General features: G+C 47.5%; 1 protein-coding gene across 1 annotated transcript in view; it reads left to right on the top strand.

Moving 5' to 3' along the window:
- Positions 1–1,479: 1,479 nt before the first annotated feature.
- Il21r (interleukin 21 receptor) overlaps positions 1,480–16,158 on the top strand; it is a 28,673-nt gene continuing 13,994 nt past the window's right edge. Inside the window, exon 1 of the mRNA XM_021168366.3 lies at positions 1,480–1,848. The gene's annotated coding sequence lies outside the window, so the exon portion shown is untranslated. The remainder of the gene's footprint in view (positions 1,849–16,158) is intronic.

Here is a 16,158-nt window from a genome sequence, read left to right as displayed (position 1 = left end):
ATTGGACCAGTTCACTGCTCATCAATGGCATCTTCAACAAGTTGTTTCGCCTCAAAGGTTGACTAAACATTGGCCTCACGGGTGCAGGCATGAGGTCTGAGTGACGGCCAGAGTGTCGGTTTGCACAGGATAGACATCATCTTATGAACCTGCTTGTGAGTTCTGAAGAGATGAGTCTCAGAGGCAGATTTTAAGGGATTCTAAAAGCTGCCCTAAACTATGGGGACCACCCTTGGACTGTCGAGAGAAGAGGCAGAGGCAGGAGGTCACCCATGGTTTGACAGGAATGGTGATAGCCTCAGCATGGTCAGAAAATGAATGGAAACCTCACTGTTTAGAATTAATTTGAACTTTCAATAATAAAGCCCTTTTTATGAGAAAGGAAAGAAGGAAGGAAGGAAGGAAGGAAGGAAGGAAGGAAGGAAGGAAGAGGGAGGGAGGGAGGGAGGGAGGGAGGGAGGGAAGAAAGGAAGGAAGGAGGAGGGAAGGAAGGAAGGAAGGAAGGAAGGAAGGAAGGAAGGAAGGAAGGAAGGAAGGAAGGAGGAGGGAAGGAAGGAAGGAAGGAAGGAAGAGGGAGGGAGGGAGGGAGGGAGGGAGGGAGGGAGGGAAGAAAGGAAGGAAGGAGGAGGGAAGGAAGGAAGGAAGGAAGGAAGGAAGGAAGGAAGGAAGGAAGGAAGGAGGAGGGAAGGAAGGAAGGAAGGAAGGAAGGAAGGAAGGAAGGAAAGAAAGAAAGAAAGAAAGAAAGAAAGAAAGAAAGAAAGAAAGAAAGAAAGAAAGAAAGAAAGAAAGAAAAGAAAGTTTATTTTCTCTATTTGTTTCTTGGATTTCTATCTGTGTGTGGCTGCCTTGCCCTCCTGGCTGGACAAGGCTCTCAGGAGGTGCAGCAGGGTTCTCTCCTCCAGGGTAGCAGGGCATGTCCTCCTTCTCACAATACTGAGGCTGGGGAATGGATGGTCATGAGCAGTGCTTAAGGCAGAAAGTCTGAGTGTCTGGGTCATTCTGAATCAGGACCCTGGGGCAGGCAAGGGACAGACAAAATGGACCAGTTAGCCACCTGCAAAAGAGCAGTCATGAGGTAGGCGTCCACCTTCAGTCTGTCCTGTCTGTGCTGAGGGGTTCGGTGTAAATACCAAGGGCTTCAGGTGGGATGTGCTACTGTCACATCTCTGTCTCGGTTTCTACATCTTCAAGAAGTGGCAAGTCCCACTTCACTGCCTGCCTCATGGGACACTGTGAGGCCTTTGGGATGACGTCATCCGTCTGCAAGATGTCAGACCCCAAATATCGTGTTAAGGGTGACCTTTGAGGAGTCGTGGGTGCCTACTTGCAGGCATCTTAGTTTTTCTTGCCCCTTCTGGAGGATCTGGCTGGGTTGGGCGGGGCACTGTTTACCACATCCCCTTCCCCACCCCTTGCCTGGCCTCAGATAGACACCGAAGCCTCCGCTGGTGGCTCTGTGTTTCAGTCGAGCACAGCTGTCTGCCCACTTCTCCTGTGGTGTGCCTCACGGTCACTTGCTTGTCTGACCGCAAGTCTGCCCATCCCTGGGGCAGCCAACTGGCCTCAGCCCGTGCCCCAGGCATGCCCTGTCTCTGTCTGGCTGCCCCAGCCCTACTGTCCCCCTCTGTGTAGGCTCTGCCCAGATGCCCGGCTGGTCCTCAGCCTCAGGACTATCTCAGCAGTGACTCCCCCGATTCTGGACTTGCACCTGACTGAACTCCTGCCCACCTCAAACCTACACCTCCCGCCACCACCACTCCGAGTCCCGCTGTGACTCCCACGCCCAGGAGACCACCCAATTGCCCCAGCCTAAAGAATGGCTTTCTGAGGAAGATCCTGAAGGAGTAGGTAAGTAGACTCTAGTTCTTATTCTCCCTGAGCCTGGGGGCCTTTTTTTCTGTCTTTTGCATAACACTGTGGTGGGACACAGGCAAGGAACACTACGCAGTTAGTGTGAGCAGAGTCAGGGCTGGAGTTCCTTGTTCAACTGACTAAAAATGACTGGGAATGCCCTCGCTGAATGTTGGAGGGTTATGGAGGCAGGAGCATGGCTAGCATGATCCCTTGCCTATGCAAAACTGCCTGCAAGAAGTGGTGAGGAGAAACAAAGAGAGACTCGGGATGGTAGACAGTCTGCCAGGCAGTGATAGGCAGAGGCCAGGGGCATTGGGAAGCTTCCAGGGGGCCGTTTTGTTGGGAGGAAATCAGGTACTACTGGCCAGTATAGTTTATTACTTTAACTCCATCTATCCTTCCAGGCAGGTGGGGTGCCTCCTTCACAGAGAAGGAAATCTGACTCCACAGGGGAAGAGTGGCGTACCTTACGGGTCTTGTCATGATATGGCAAGGTGGGCAGTCCAGCCAGGTGTCACCACCCAAATCCAGGGCCTGGGTCAGATGATAAGAGGTAACACCTCTTCCATGAGAAGAGAGGGGGGCCTGGAGGTTGTTGGAAGTCTAGTCTGGAGAACAGAAAAGGAGAAGGCGGCACATGGGTTAATAGCATAGGAAATAATGTCTGTGCTTAGGACTTGTCAAGAGGACCAGAGCAGGTCACAGACCCATTAGAGGGTCACAAGTAGCTCCTAAGAGAATGTCTGTGCTCTCTGAGGCACATGGTAGCCTTTCCGAGTCTAGCAGCGAACCAGGGCGAGCCTCTCTGCTTCTTTGAGCCTCCTGGGTCCTCACTTTCTCCATCTGTAAAATGGGGATCGAGGTGGCTCTATCTTTGTGAGGCTGGTTATGAGAACTCCGGGACATCAGAATATCAAGACTGACCTCAGGGGCTCCTACGTCCAGGTACCCTGACCCATGGAGGAGAAGGGCTAACCACTGAGAGCCACCGAGAATACAGGGAAGGCTAGAACAGCCCTACCTGTCGTGAATTGTGAACACTTGGGGACCTCCCAGAACCCTCAGAGTCCAGGTGAGGCCAATGGCCCCATGCAGCTCGGTGCATAGATGTCAATACTGGGTGGACCCTGTTGGGGACAAACCTGTCTTTTGGTTAAGAGTGATGAAGAGAGTCAGAACAGAAATTGGAACCCAGTCTGTATGGCAGGATGCCGTCCCATGGGAAAACTCACAGCCTTGGAACATTGTCTAAGGACATTTCTCAGAGAGCACTTAGCCACGTGATCCCCACAGTGGGCTGTTTTCTGCAGTAGCCCTGCCCTAGGGCCCGGTGTCCACTCCTCAGTGGACCTCATAGAGAGAACGATAGAATCCCTGACTGGCAGGGGAGACAGAAAGGAGAGCATGTGGAAGATGGAAGAGAGACAGGCAGGCTACCTGCTGGGGAAGTGATTTCCTCACTTCTAGGGCCAAGCAACATCAGATAGGCATAAGAAGATGGGGTGTGCTTTCTCCCAAAGCCAGGAGTGGGCATTGTCTCTGGTCCCCACAGGCTTTTGAGCAGTGTCCTCAACAGGGGGAGGGTTGCAGGGACTCACACATGGCTAGGTAGGGCTAGCAGCTGGTTTTCTTTTTTTTTTATTCTGGGTGTTGGGCTTGCTGCTGCTGACAGTTTGAGAGGGAGCTCTCTCCATGCAACCCAATCTGGTTCAAGTCTGTGCTTCTCCTGCCTCAGCCTCCTGAGGACTGGGATTACAGGCGTGTGCCACTGTCCCGCGATGGCTCTGATGGCGGCGCTGCATCCCTTGCAGATGAGGGAGGATACAGAGATTCAGAGAGAAAAGGTGGTTTTCAGGGGCCACCCAGAAAGCCACTTAGAGGGGAAGAGAAGGAGGCCCTGAGAGAGGTGGTCTCACCCTGGCAGCCTTTGCTTCAAAAACTGGTCTATAGCCCCAGAAACATGAAGGGGGGGAGGGAGGAGCTGGGAGAGGCCCCACCCACAGCCTGAAGTTTGCAGGTGTCACCTCCCCTCCCCCACCAGCCTAGCCCGCGGGACCAAGGGACTTTTCTTGACAACTCAAACATGAGCGCTGAGTAAACCTGGAACTTCTGAACCAACCTGAGAATATTCCCTGGCTGGGGCCCCTTAAGGACATCTGTACCAAGATCTCGGCCTGCTGTCCCTAGGGTCCCCAGGGAGGATCAAAGCACTAGAACTGTCCCCAGGAGGAGGGGCAAGTGCAGGCATGTGGCCTGGCTGCCCCTCAAACCTCAACCTTCTTCATTGAGTGAGCAGCCACCAATGTGGTCCTGGGCCTCTCTGGGTCTCTGTTTCTTGATCTGCTAAGTAGGTCTGGTGTGATAACCAAGACTGGAGTCTCCCATTTTCTCCAGTGCTGATTAAAGGTTCATGCTTCAGATTAGGCCAGGGTGGGCTGCTGAGAACAGGGTGGGGGGTGGAGGTGGTGTTGGGTTTGTGCTGCCTTGGCCCCAACTTTCTGCTGTAGCTTCAAGCAGCCATTCTTCAAAACAGCCCTTGTTTGAGAGCCCCAGAGAGAGGCTGCACACCTGGGCAAGAATGTGAGCATGCTAGAGTTTGCACAAGTGGGATGGGGCTGCTGTTCCTGTGGAGGTGTTCAGGAGAGAGAAGGTTCTGGCCCATGGAGACTGCATAGACACAGATACTGGGACAGAACTTTCTTCATGTCTAGCTGTCATCCCACTAAACCATGAGTCTAATGTCCTCAGCTGTAACCCAAATCACCACAAGGCACCAGGAAGCACACAGCTGCAGTGTGCCTGCACCTACCACCCTGCTCTTTGCACACAGCAGCTGAGCAGATGGGTAGAGTTGAGCAGAAAGACACCCTTGACCGGCAAGAGTTAGAACATTGACCTTCTGTCCCAGGCCTGCTAGTCTCATTTATCCACTTAGACACTGCTCAGCTGAGAACCTGCAGTGTGCTATCTCTGAACATGCCCTCTCATGTCATTAATCTGAGGACAGCCCTCTCTAGCAGTCCTCTCTAGTCCTTGGAGCAGGGATTGCTGCCAAGAGTGTGGGGAGGGTGCCCCCTGGGGATAGTGACAAAGCTGATGGGAAACCTGAGTCTCCAGGGACTGCTCAGTGGCTGTTCCCTCATTCATTGGTCCCCTCATTAGCAATGCATTCTGCACCCATTGCAGCCACCGGGATGCTACGGTGAACAAAGCTGGTGATTTATCAACCTAATGGGACCTAATACGCCCAATGATGGGTGAGAAAGACAAGACAGAGACCACAGAGTGGACCCACTTCAGATGAAATGGACAGTCTCTTTGGAGGGTGGCACTGAAGTTGAACTCTGGGGAGAGTTTTGGCAGAACAACTGCGCGTGTTAAGGTCCTGAGATCGGGAACATTGGAGCACTGATGATCTTAACCTATAGTATCTGAATTTAAGAAACAAGAACCAAAGAGAGCCAGACTTAACTCTGAAGTGCACAGGATGCATGGATGCACCACCAAAGAAAGGGGTCCTTGTCATTTAGTCATTTGTGCACTCTGTGTCTGCACCCTGCTGTATGGGAGGCAGTACTTAGCCACAGGGGGCTCAGCAGGAACGGAGCCCCTGTGGTTCCTTCGGGGCTGTTGTTTAGAAGGTGAATGGAAACATCCGGAGCTATGTATGGGCTGTGGTGGAGGGACAGACCCCGAAGGAAGATGTGACTCACCCTCCTTGGAGAGATCAAAGACAGCCTTGACACTTGAACTTCAGTTTGAAGACCCAGTAGGAGGCTGACAGTCAGCTAAGGAGCGCAGAAAGTTCCCATGGCTGAAAGACCAGGTGTGAGGGATGGAAGTCAGGTGAAGGCAAACTGATCTACAAAGCCACTGTGAATGTCTGGTGTGTCTGGAGCCAGAGCAAGCAGGGAAGGAGCAAAGGGGGATGGGCACTAGGCTTTTCTCGGCAAGTCTAGGTGGGACTGTTGGAATGATGTGGAGGGAGAGGGCTGGAGGATAAAGCCAGAGGTCAAGGCCCATGAAGAGCATCAGCAGGTGGGACAGTTCACGCCTGGGGGCCCTAGAAGCCCTCCCTTCTGGTTCCCCCTTGGGAAGTCCCTGAGCAGATACACTTCTCCTTCTGGTGACCTGCTGGCTCTTGTGTGAGGCTCTTATGGGGAGTCCCTTTGTGCCTGCCTCATTTCTTGTCTGTCCCGTTAGGAGAGGGACATTTTACTTTCAAAAGCTCCGCAGTCTTTCACTTTCAACCCTGTGGCTCCCACCTGGCCTATACTGAGGTGACCATAGCCTGGATGGATCAAGTAGATTCCACTCCATGATCATTAGTGGGGGCAAGGTGGGAAAGCCAAGAATGCATGGTCGCCCGAGGAGATAGGTAGAATGTATCCTGTAAATACACTTGGATAGGTCTGGTTAGATCCACAAAGGGACATTGCTCCTTGTCATAGAACCTTGAGGTAGAGGTGCTGGGACCCATGTGGCACGTTTTCAAAGAAGCCACATCAGCTCATGCCTCTACTCTGTGTAGAGAAACCCTAACAAGGACTTCTCTGCATTCAGAATTGTCTTTTCTGTCTTGTGTATCAACTGTGTTGAACAGTGTGCTATGCACGTGTGGAGACCAGAGTTTACTCACTGCTGAGTGTCTTCCTCCATTACTCTCCATCTTGTTTGTGAGACAGGGTCTCTCACTGAACCGGGAGCTCACAATGGGGCCTGGGCTGGCAGCCGCTCTATGCCTCCCAACACAGGGTTGCAATGCACAGTACCATTGCTGGCTCCTAGATGGATGCTGGGGACCTGAACTCGGGTCCTTGCACTTGTTTAGCAAGCACTGTACTCCATGAGCCATTTCATCTCTCCTCTTGATGGACAAAATTTCTTAATGAAATCCACTATATCCCTTTTTTCCCCTTTAGTCCCTGAGTTAGAAGTATGTCCAGGAAGTGTGGCTGGCGACAAGGTCAGGAGAACATCATCTCACTTTTCTTCGGGATCATTTATTATTTTACTTTCTTTATAGTATGTCCTAAATTGATTTTTATTTTCTGGCAGGACTGGGTGATTGAAGGTAGGGGCTTCGCGCACGCCAGGCAAGTTCTCTACTCTTGAACTATGGCCCCGGGCCCAGGAATTGACTTTTTTTTTTTTTATTTTTTTTTTTTGTTTTTCGAGACAGGGTTTTTCTGTATAGCCCTGGCTGTCCTGGAACTCACTTTGTAGACCAGGCTGGCCTCGAACTCAGAAATCCGCCTGCCTCTGCCTCCCGAGTGCTGGGATTAAAGGCGTGCGCCACCATGCCCGGCTAGGAATTGACTTTGATGCTCTGTGTGAAGTAGGGATCAAGGGTTACGTTTTTGGTATGATTATGCCACCTTTGTTTTTTTTGTTTTTTTTTTGTTGTTGTTTTTTTAATTTGTTCCTTTGTTTGAGACAGAACCTCTCTATGTAACCCTCACTGTCCTGGAGTTTGCCACATAGACCAGACTAGCCTTGAACTCACAGAGATTCTCCTGCCTCTGCCTCCCTGGTACTGGTATTAAAAGCAGTGCCACCACACCTGCCTTTGCTACTGTTTTGAAATGGTAGTCTTATTATGTAGCTCAGGCTAACCTAGAAATTCCTATTCTCCTGCCTCAGTTTCCCCAAGTATAGGTCTTATAGGTAGCATAAAGCCCCATGGCAGCTCTGCCATCATTTTAAATGCCAGGCCTCCCCCACCCCCAAATGCAAGGGCGATTTTGTTGACAGACCAGCAATAATACCCTAGCTACTTTGTAGCATCTCTTTCTTTCCCATCCAACAGTTTGGTTTCCTTGTAGCAATTCTTTATGTTTATCACTTCTTTAAATGATGCCACAAATACTGAAATAATCCCAGGAAAGCGGCTGGAGACTGTGTATACTGAGACTTCCGTGGAACCTCCCATCCATGAACATGGTCTATCTGGCCACTTATTTTTTATTTCTCTTAGTCATCTTTGTGATTCTGACATCCTTTGAGCCATTCTTGGGTGACTGTCCTTTTGTTGCTAATATAAGTTACTCCATTTTGAAATTTTTATTACATTTTTATTTACTTATTTGAAGCTGTATGTGTAACATATGGTGTATGTGAAGGACAGAGGCAACTTTAAACAGTTGATTCTCTTCTACCTTGTGAGTCTGTCTTAGGGGCTCTAGCTGAGATGAAACAAGAGCAACTTGTAGGGGAGAGAATTTATTTATTTATGTATTTTTAAAGATTCATTTATTTTATGTATATTAATACACTGTCGTTCTCTTCAGACACCAGAAGAGGGCATCAGGCCACATTATAGATGGTTGTGAACCACCATATGGTTGCTGGGAATTGAACTCAAGAATTCTGGAAGAGCAGCCGGTGCTCTTAACTGCTGAGCCATCTCTCCAGCCCAGGGAAAGGATTTATTTTACCTTATAGCTTGTAGTTTATCATCCAGGGAAGTTAGAGGAACTCAAGGCAGGACCCTGGAGGCAGGAACTGATGTAGAGGCCATGGAGGAGTTCGGCCTTACTGGCTTTGATCCAACTGGTAGCTGCTGCTGTCCTTGGTAGGCATCCTATGGTCCTGGCATCTCGAAAATGTTGGGGTCTCCACTCTAACTGGTCTGCACTTTCACCAATAGTGTCTTCTGAGCTTTCTTCAGGGATTTTGATCCTGCCACAAGGCTCCATACCTCAGCTTCTCTTCATGACCCCCACATGCCTTCAGATCCAATATCACCAGGAGAACTCTTACACATTACCAACTTCAGCTGCCAGCCTGAGGTTTCAGACTTAGGCACCTCTGGAACACGGCGTCTGTGTACAGACTCTGGGGAAACATTTCCTACAAGATTTCACTTCAATGACGCTGGTATCTTCTTTTCTTTCTGTTTGGTTTTTGTTCGCTTATTTTGAGATATGGTCTCTCTGGGTAGTCTTGGCTGTCCTGGAACTCACTCAGCAGACCAGGTTGCCCTTGAACTCTGCCTGCCTCTGCCTCCCAAGCACTGAGATTAAAGGTGTGCACCACCACTGCCTGCCTGCTATATCTTCTTAATCACAGGCAACCCCAGCTGACCAGAACCATAGATTCTTCATTGAAAATATTGAACTGCTTCAGCTGAGTCTTTCAGGGACTCTCAGACTTCCTTTTGAGCTCCACAAGGCAAGCCTCCACTATCTTCCAAGTTCCCATAACTCATTAAGCTCTGGCCAATCAATGGCTTTTCCAGCCCAGCGTTTGAGAGTTTTTCCACAATCCTCCCTCCGTGCCATAAATAAATAAATAAATAAATAAATAAATAAATAACTTCGAGGTCAAGTCTGTCACAGCAATAACCTATAACCAGGTACCAATTTCTGTCTTAGGATTTCTATTGCTGGGACAAGACACCATTATCAGGAGCAACTTGGGGAGGAAGGGGTTTGTTCAGCTTATATGTCTTAGGTCATGCTCCCAAAATGAGGGAAGCCAGAGTAGGAACCCAGGAAGAAGCCATTAAGGAATGCTGCTTACTGGCTTGATCCTCCTGGCTTGCTCAGTTTGCTTTCTCATACCACCTAGGACTACCTGTCCAGGGGTGCCTCCCTCACTGTGCCTGGGCCCACCCACATTACCCACCAGTCAAGAAAATGCCACCCTGTAGACTTGCCTACAGGCAATCTGGATAGAGGCATCTTCTTAATTGAGGTCATTGAGACACTAGTTAGATAAAACCAGCTAGTGTCAAGTCAACAAAAATATCAACTAAAAACTCCAAACTAGTCAGCCCAGGCTCTAAGGGATCAAACTCAGGTGGTCCGGCTTGGCAGCAAACACCTTACCTGTTGAGTCATCCCACTGGCCTAAATGGCAGTTTCATATTCCCCTTGGTATATGGGAATAGGCTTTTGTACATTTTATCATTATGACCACACTTCACAAGCTGAAGCTCCAGATGTGAGAAGAAATAGCTGACTATAAAAAGTAGTTCATCACTTCACCACATCCAGCCGGGCTGCTCTCTTCCCTCGCTCCTCCCCCTCCTTCCATCTGTCTTTTCTTTTTCTCCTTTAAATGGTAAATAAAGTCACATAATGACCACAGGCTGACCTGAGGGCCAGGACTGCAGGTTGACGCTCACAGGTGTTTTCTCTCTCTCTCTCCCCTTTTTTCTTTGTTTTTAATTGTTGTCTGGGTCAATAACCTTCCAGATTGGCCTGAAATACATGGCATCCTCCTGCCTCTGCCTCCTGAAAGCTGGGACACAGGTGAGAGTCTACATAGCTTGCCTTTGCTTTTACGATGGTTTTAATTTCTTGTAAAAAAAAAAAAAAGTTGTGGAGTTCACTCAACTAAGTTCACATAGCACAACTAAGCAGAGTTCCAGGCTTGGGGTTCAGTGTGTGTGTGTGTCTGTGTGTGTGTGTGTGTGTCTGTGACTGTGTGTCTCTGTGTGTATGTATATCTCTGTGTGTGTATGTATGTGTATATATATGTGTCTCTGTGTGTGTATGTATATCTGTGTGTCTGTATATGTGTATATCTTTGTGTTTGTCTCTCTGTGTGTGTCTGTGCGTGTTGTGCATGCATTCGTGAAGGCCAGAGGTCACCCTAGGCTTCCTCTTCAATCACTCTCCACCGTACATTTTAAGAATTGAACATGGAACTCCCTGGTTTGGCTAGACTGGTTGGCTGGCGGGCTCCTCCTGCCTCAGCCTCCCCAGCGCTGGGAGCATGCATTGATTGCCTCATGCAGCTTCTCTGTGGGGGTGGGGTTTCAATGCAAGTCCCCATGCTTGGGCAGCAGGCACCTTACTGAATGAGCTGTCTGCCACCCCTCTGCGGTCACCATCTTAGGTCAGCACAGTGCTGCTCCAGACAGACACGGCAAGCAGCAGAGTTCTAGCCCTCCTCCATGCTGCTGGAGCGAAGTTCCAGATCGTTCAAACAGTAACGCCTTATTTCTCCTTTGCAGTCAGCTCCCTGTTTCTGAGATGGAGTGGAGCCAGGCAGCAGTTGCCTTCCTGTGACTGTTTTATTTCACGTCTTAGCATGATGACTTCAAGTTTCACTCAGATTGCAACATATGACAGGAATTCCTCCTTTCTAAAAAAGCTGAATAGCCTTCTATTTGTGCTTAGAGCACATTTTGTCGGTGAATGGACTAATTGCTTACACATGTTGTTTATTGTAAATTTCAGGGCAGTAAACAGGAGTGTGAAAACACATCACTGAATTGTCGCTTTAACCTACTTTGAATATTCTAGTTTTAGACAGTGGCCATTGTGTCTGGTGTAAGGTAACTCTTTCTTGGGGCTTCGATTTTAATGTCCCGATAAACAGTGATACTGAGATGCGTCTTTGTGCTTGCTGGCCATTGTAAGCTCATTTGGAGAAAGGGCACTAGTCCGTTTTAACATGGGGCCATTAGGGATGCAGTTACTGAGTTACAGTGTATTTTTTATATGCTGGGTCCTACGTGCTTGTCTGCCATCTAGTTGGGGGTGGGGGTGGGCATTCCTCTATAGATGATTGAAGTTTGTCTGGTCTTGTTTTGGTTGCCTGTGCTCTCTCCCTGGGACATCTATAGTTTTAGGCCTCTAGCCATCTCAAGTTCATTCCTGAGTGTGGTTAAGATAGAAGACCAGCCCAATCCTGACACATGACGCTGAGCCCCTCCCCAGGGTCATTTCTTTGATTATCTTCTTTATTTGTCCCAAGCTGGCTTCAAACATGCTCAGTAGCCTAGGATGACCTGCAACTCCTGATGCTCTCGAGTCCACCTCCAAAATGCTGGGATTACATTCATGTACATTGCTTCTTGAAGTCCAGTCCTTCCGCCATAGTGGTCCTGGTGACCTCGCAGATTATTTGATCATCTCCTGCGGGCTTGTTTGAGGGATCTTTATTCTTTACCATTGTGCTCCATGTTTGTATTTATCCCAGAACCAATTACAATCGTGACTTAGGTTTTCTCAAAGACTTCTTTACTTTTATTTTATGTGTATGGGTGTTTGCCTGCATGCATTTCAGTGCATGAGAGTGGAGTGTCTGTGGAATCCAGAAGAGGACATAGGATCCCATGTGACTAGAGTCACAGAGGGTTGTGAGACCCCATGAGGGTCCTGTGAAGAACAGCCAGTGTTCTTAACCTCTGAGCTCTCTCTCTAGCCCATTGATCACAGTAATTTAAAACCCAGAAAGAGAGCTAGAGAGCGTTTCTTCCTCCTTTCTGGATTGCCGGCTTTTCAGGATCCTTTTCAAGATCCTTCAAGATCCTGTTTGAATTCTAGGATGACATTTGCTATTTCTACACAAAACACTATTGGTGTTTTGGAAAAAAATTACTTAACTTTATAGTTAGTTACTCTGTTGCCTTTCATCCCACAAAAGGATATCTTTTGATTTAGTGTCTTTCTCAATTTCTTTCAGTGTGTTACATTTCTCCAAGTAAAGTGTTTTATTGTTTTGATGCTATTATAAATGGAAGTGTCTTATTTGTTTTTATTTTAAGTTTTTTTTTGTTTTGTTTTGTTTTTTTTTTTTTTTTTTTTCAAGACAGGGTTTCTCTGTGTAACCCTGATGTCCTGGAACTCACTCTGTAGACCAGGCTGGCCTCGAACTCAGAAATCTGCCTGCCTCTGCCTCCCAAGTGCTGGGATTAAAGGCGTACGCCACCACGCCTGGCTTATTTTAAGGTTTTTATTATCTTTAATTATGTACAGGCCTGTGTCTGCATGTGGATAGGTGCACACACGTGCAGGAGTCTAATAAATCCAGAGGCTTTGGGTCCCTGGGTCCCTGGAGCTGCAGGTGGTTGTGAGCCCTCTGCTGTGGGTGCTGAGAATGTAGGCAGCAAATGCTCTTCGCCACTGAGCCATCTCTCCAGCCCCTTAACTTTCCACTTGATTATTGTTTGTGGATATAAAATACAACCAATATTTATATCTTAATATTGTATTCTTCAATCTTATGGGATTCTTGTCTTCAATTTAACTTTTTTTCAGTGTGGAATCTTTAGGAGTTTCTTTACATATTATCTGCAAACAGAGATAACTTTACTTCTTTCTTTTTATGTTCCCCTTATTTCTCCTCATGCCTAACTGTCCCGGCTAAGGCTTCCAGCTAAACAGAAGTGGCAAGCGTGAGTCCTTGCCTTGTTTCCGATCTCAGAGTAAGCTTGTTTGCTTTAGTGTGAGCTTTCATGTGTGCGTTTGCCATGTTGTGATGGGCTCTATTTCTGGCATGTCTTGGACCTTTCTAGGGCTTGGTCTTTATATCATCGCAGTTTTAGTTTCATCAACTCAGTTTTCTAATCTTCATGAGGCTTTTGTTGCTACCGAGCTGTGTTGAATAGAACTGTTATCATAGTAGAACTTCTTGGATTTTTCCCCCTATCTTCAGGGTGAAAACTTGTTCAATATTCGAGTTGGGCATGTTGGCACACCTCTGTAATCTCAGCACTCAAGAGGCTGAGGCAGGGGGATCGGGAGCTTAAGGCCATTTTAGGAATGTTGCAAGATTCTAACTCAAGAAAAAATACCCTGAGTAATTTGGCCATTAAGGACACTGCTTGCTGTGCAGACTGTTTGTGTGTGCGCCCTTATCAGGGTAAAAGACATTCCTCTGTCCCTGCAATAGAGGGATTTTATTTTTTTTGATGGGCTCTCAAAACCATGAATGGATCTCTCAATCCATTAAATATATTTTCTGAACCTATTAAGTAGTCAGATAAAATTGTCCTTTCTTTTGTAAATGGCATGAAATAGATGGCCAAAGCTATCTTCTGTATTGACATAAATGGCGTGAAGACAGTGTTAACCACTTTTGTATCATTATGTCTGAACGGGAGCTTTCTGTTAGGACCTTTGCACTTCACTTGTGTAAAAGATGGACTCTTTTCATGTCGATGGTTGACATCATGGTTGGTTTACCTTCCAGCCTAATTTATTTACAGTTAATGGAAGTGCTCCTGTGCTTGGGATTAAGCCTGTGGAAGCAAGTGCCTCGGTGTTCTTTGTCGTTTTGATTTTTGTTTTCACGTACTCTTGTTGCCTTTCCCCTTTTTATATGCTCCACTCTTGAACATGGCTGCTACTCTCAGAGGCTGGTGGGGAAAGCCTGCAGTCCCAGCTGCACAGGACTCTGGCCATCCTATAGAACATTCCATTCTATAGGAACAAACAATACCTCCCATCTTTTAAAAAAGAAAAAGAAAACTACTGCTCTGTGTTTTCTATTATCTTGTGTGTTGTTCCTTTGTATAATGTTGTGCTTCTCCGAGAGCCCTTAAAGGATATTTTGTTAGATATAAAATTATACATTTAAATTAAAATGTTTCAGCCTTTGAAGCTTTTATTCTATTGCTTCCTGTCTTCTTTATTTCTGTGTAAGTCGGATGTCAGTCATATTATGCCCTCTTTGAAGGAAAATGATTCTTCCTCTGTAGTACTTTCAATGTCCCTTTGTCATCATCATTATCATTAGTTTTTTGATAAAGTTTTTTTTTTTCTGTGTAGCCCTGACTGTCCTGGAACTCACTCTGTAGACCAGGCTGTCCTAGAACTAAGAGATCTGCCTGCCTCTGCCCGCTGAGTGCTGGGATTAAAGGTGTGTGGTACCTTTAATCTTTGTCTTTAATTTTAAATATAGTTGTTCTAGAGATCTGGCAGGAAAATTTATCGGGGGGAAGGCTGGTGCAGAGACATCAGTCCATTATGATGGGGAGGGTCCCAAAGAACAGAGTAGTTCTGCCATGGTGGCCAGGAAGCAGAGAAAAGGGACGGACAGAGGATGCAGGAAAGGGACAGGGCGAGGGACTTCCTGAGACATAACTCCCTTAACGCCACCTCCTACTTTGTGCTGTTGCCCCGTGCTCACCTTGTTGGTCACAGGCTCTGTACGTAGCTCCCTATTACATTAACAGCACTCCAGGCGCTGTGAATGAAGACATGGCGCCTTTGAATGAAGCTGATGCTTTCTGGATAGCTTTTTCATTTCTTTCTAAATAGAAGCATCTTCTGAAACAGCTGATTTGTAAGCTTCTCATATGCTGGTGAGTGTGGGCATGGCATGGCTGGCTCTGAGGGAAGTCGCTGTCTTCGTTCTTTAGGTCACACACAACTGTTTGCAGACCACTTGGGTCATCATCTCTCCCTGGCTGTGAATTGCAGTTTCTGTGTATCAGACTCTGACCAATCTGATAAAATGTCCGTGGTAAGCCCTTGTGGTTTTATTTGCATTTCTTTGCTCCCTAAGAGCTCTTAGAATTCTCTGGGGCCTTCATTTGCTCCCTTTAACCTTCTCCACTTCCCTGTGAGTTACTGAAATACGGTTAGCTACTTGTCTGCTTTATCCCAACCCAGCCCTGGGGCCTGATAAACACTCTGATACATCCCCATGAAATAATGCATTCAGCACTCACAACCAACTTCAGCAAAGGCCTTTGACCTGCACTGATAGTGGAAAACACAGAATCAGAGAGGCTAGGTAATTTGCCCAAGGACACACAGCTGGGATGTAGCAGACTTCAGGCCCTCTGCTTCCCACTGGAAAGAGGATGCAGAAATTCTTGGAATATCTCCTACCTTTCTTATGAGCCTCGAGTGCATCCCAGGAGGAAGTCAGGGTAAAGAGACCAGCATGACCAGAAGACCCCTTTGGGTGCCAAGAGAGTGGGGAGGGAGTGATGGGGACACCTTCAGCACCAATGTCGCTGTTCTTTTGGTGCAGCAGCCCTAAGTGTGTTCTCAGATCCCAGAGCAAGAGTGTGAAAAAGCTGTCAGTGCAGAGGGCCAGCATCTCCATTTGGTGGCAGCCCATTTTCAACACTTCTGATGCCTCTGCACCCCCCCCACTTTTAAAGATAAACAGAGAGGACAGACCCCCCAACTCCTGGAGTATCAGGAAGGTGGCATGACTGGGTTTTGTTTTCTGTCAGCTGTTATATCTCACAGTGGCGGGCTAGCTTTTCAGCAAAAAAAAAAAAAAAAACTGATTTGTGATTTGCTTAAGAAACTTTTATGTGGGCCCATGCGATGGCTCAGTAGGGAGAGGTGCTTACCTGGATGACCTGAGTTCAGTATCTGGGATCCACACAATGGAAGGAGAGAACCAACTCTCGCAGGTTGTCATCTGACCTCCTTATGTGTGCTGTGGCACACACACACACACACAGAGCGTAATTAAAACAGGAACATGTAACATCTACCCTGTGCCTATGACTGTTGCAGGTGTTTATAAGCACCAAGTTAATTTCCCAGGGGCTCTGACAGAATGGTACCTTTATCATCGGTACTTACAGGTGAGGGTCTG

The sequence above is a fragment of the Mus caroli genome, unplaced genomic scaffold (assembly GCF_978045245.1).
Source record: "Mus caroli unplaced genomic scaffold, Mus_caroli_1 scaffold_8, whole genome shotgun sequence".
Classification (NCBI taxonomy): Eukaryota; Metazoa; Chordata; class Mammalia; order Rodentia; family Muridae; genus Mus; species Mus caroli.
Note: the sequence above shows the minus strand (reverse complement) of the source record. Positions and strands in the feature narration are given on the sequence as shown.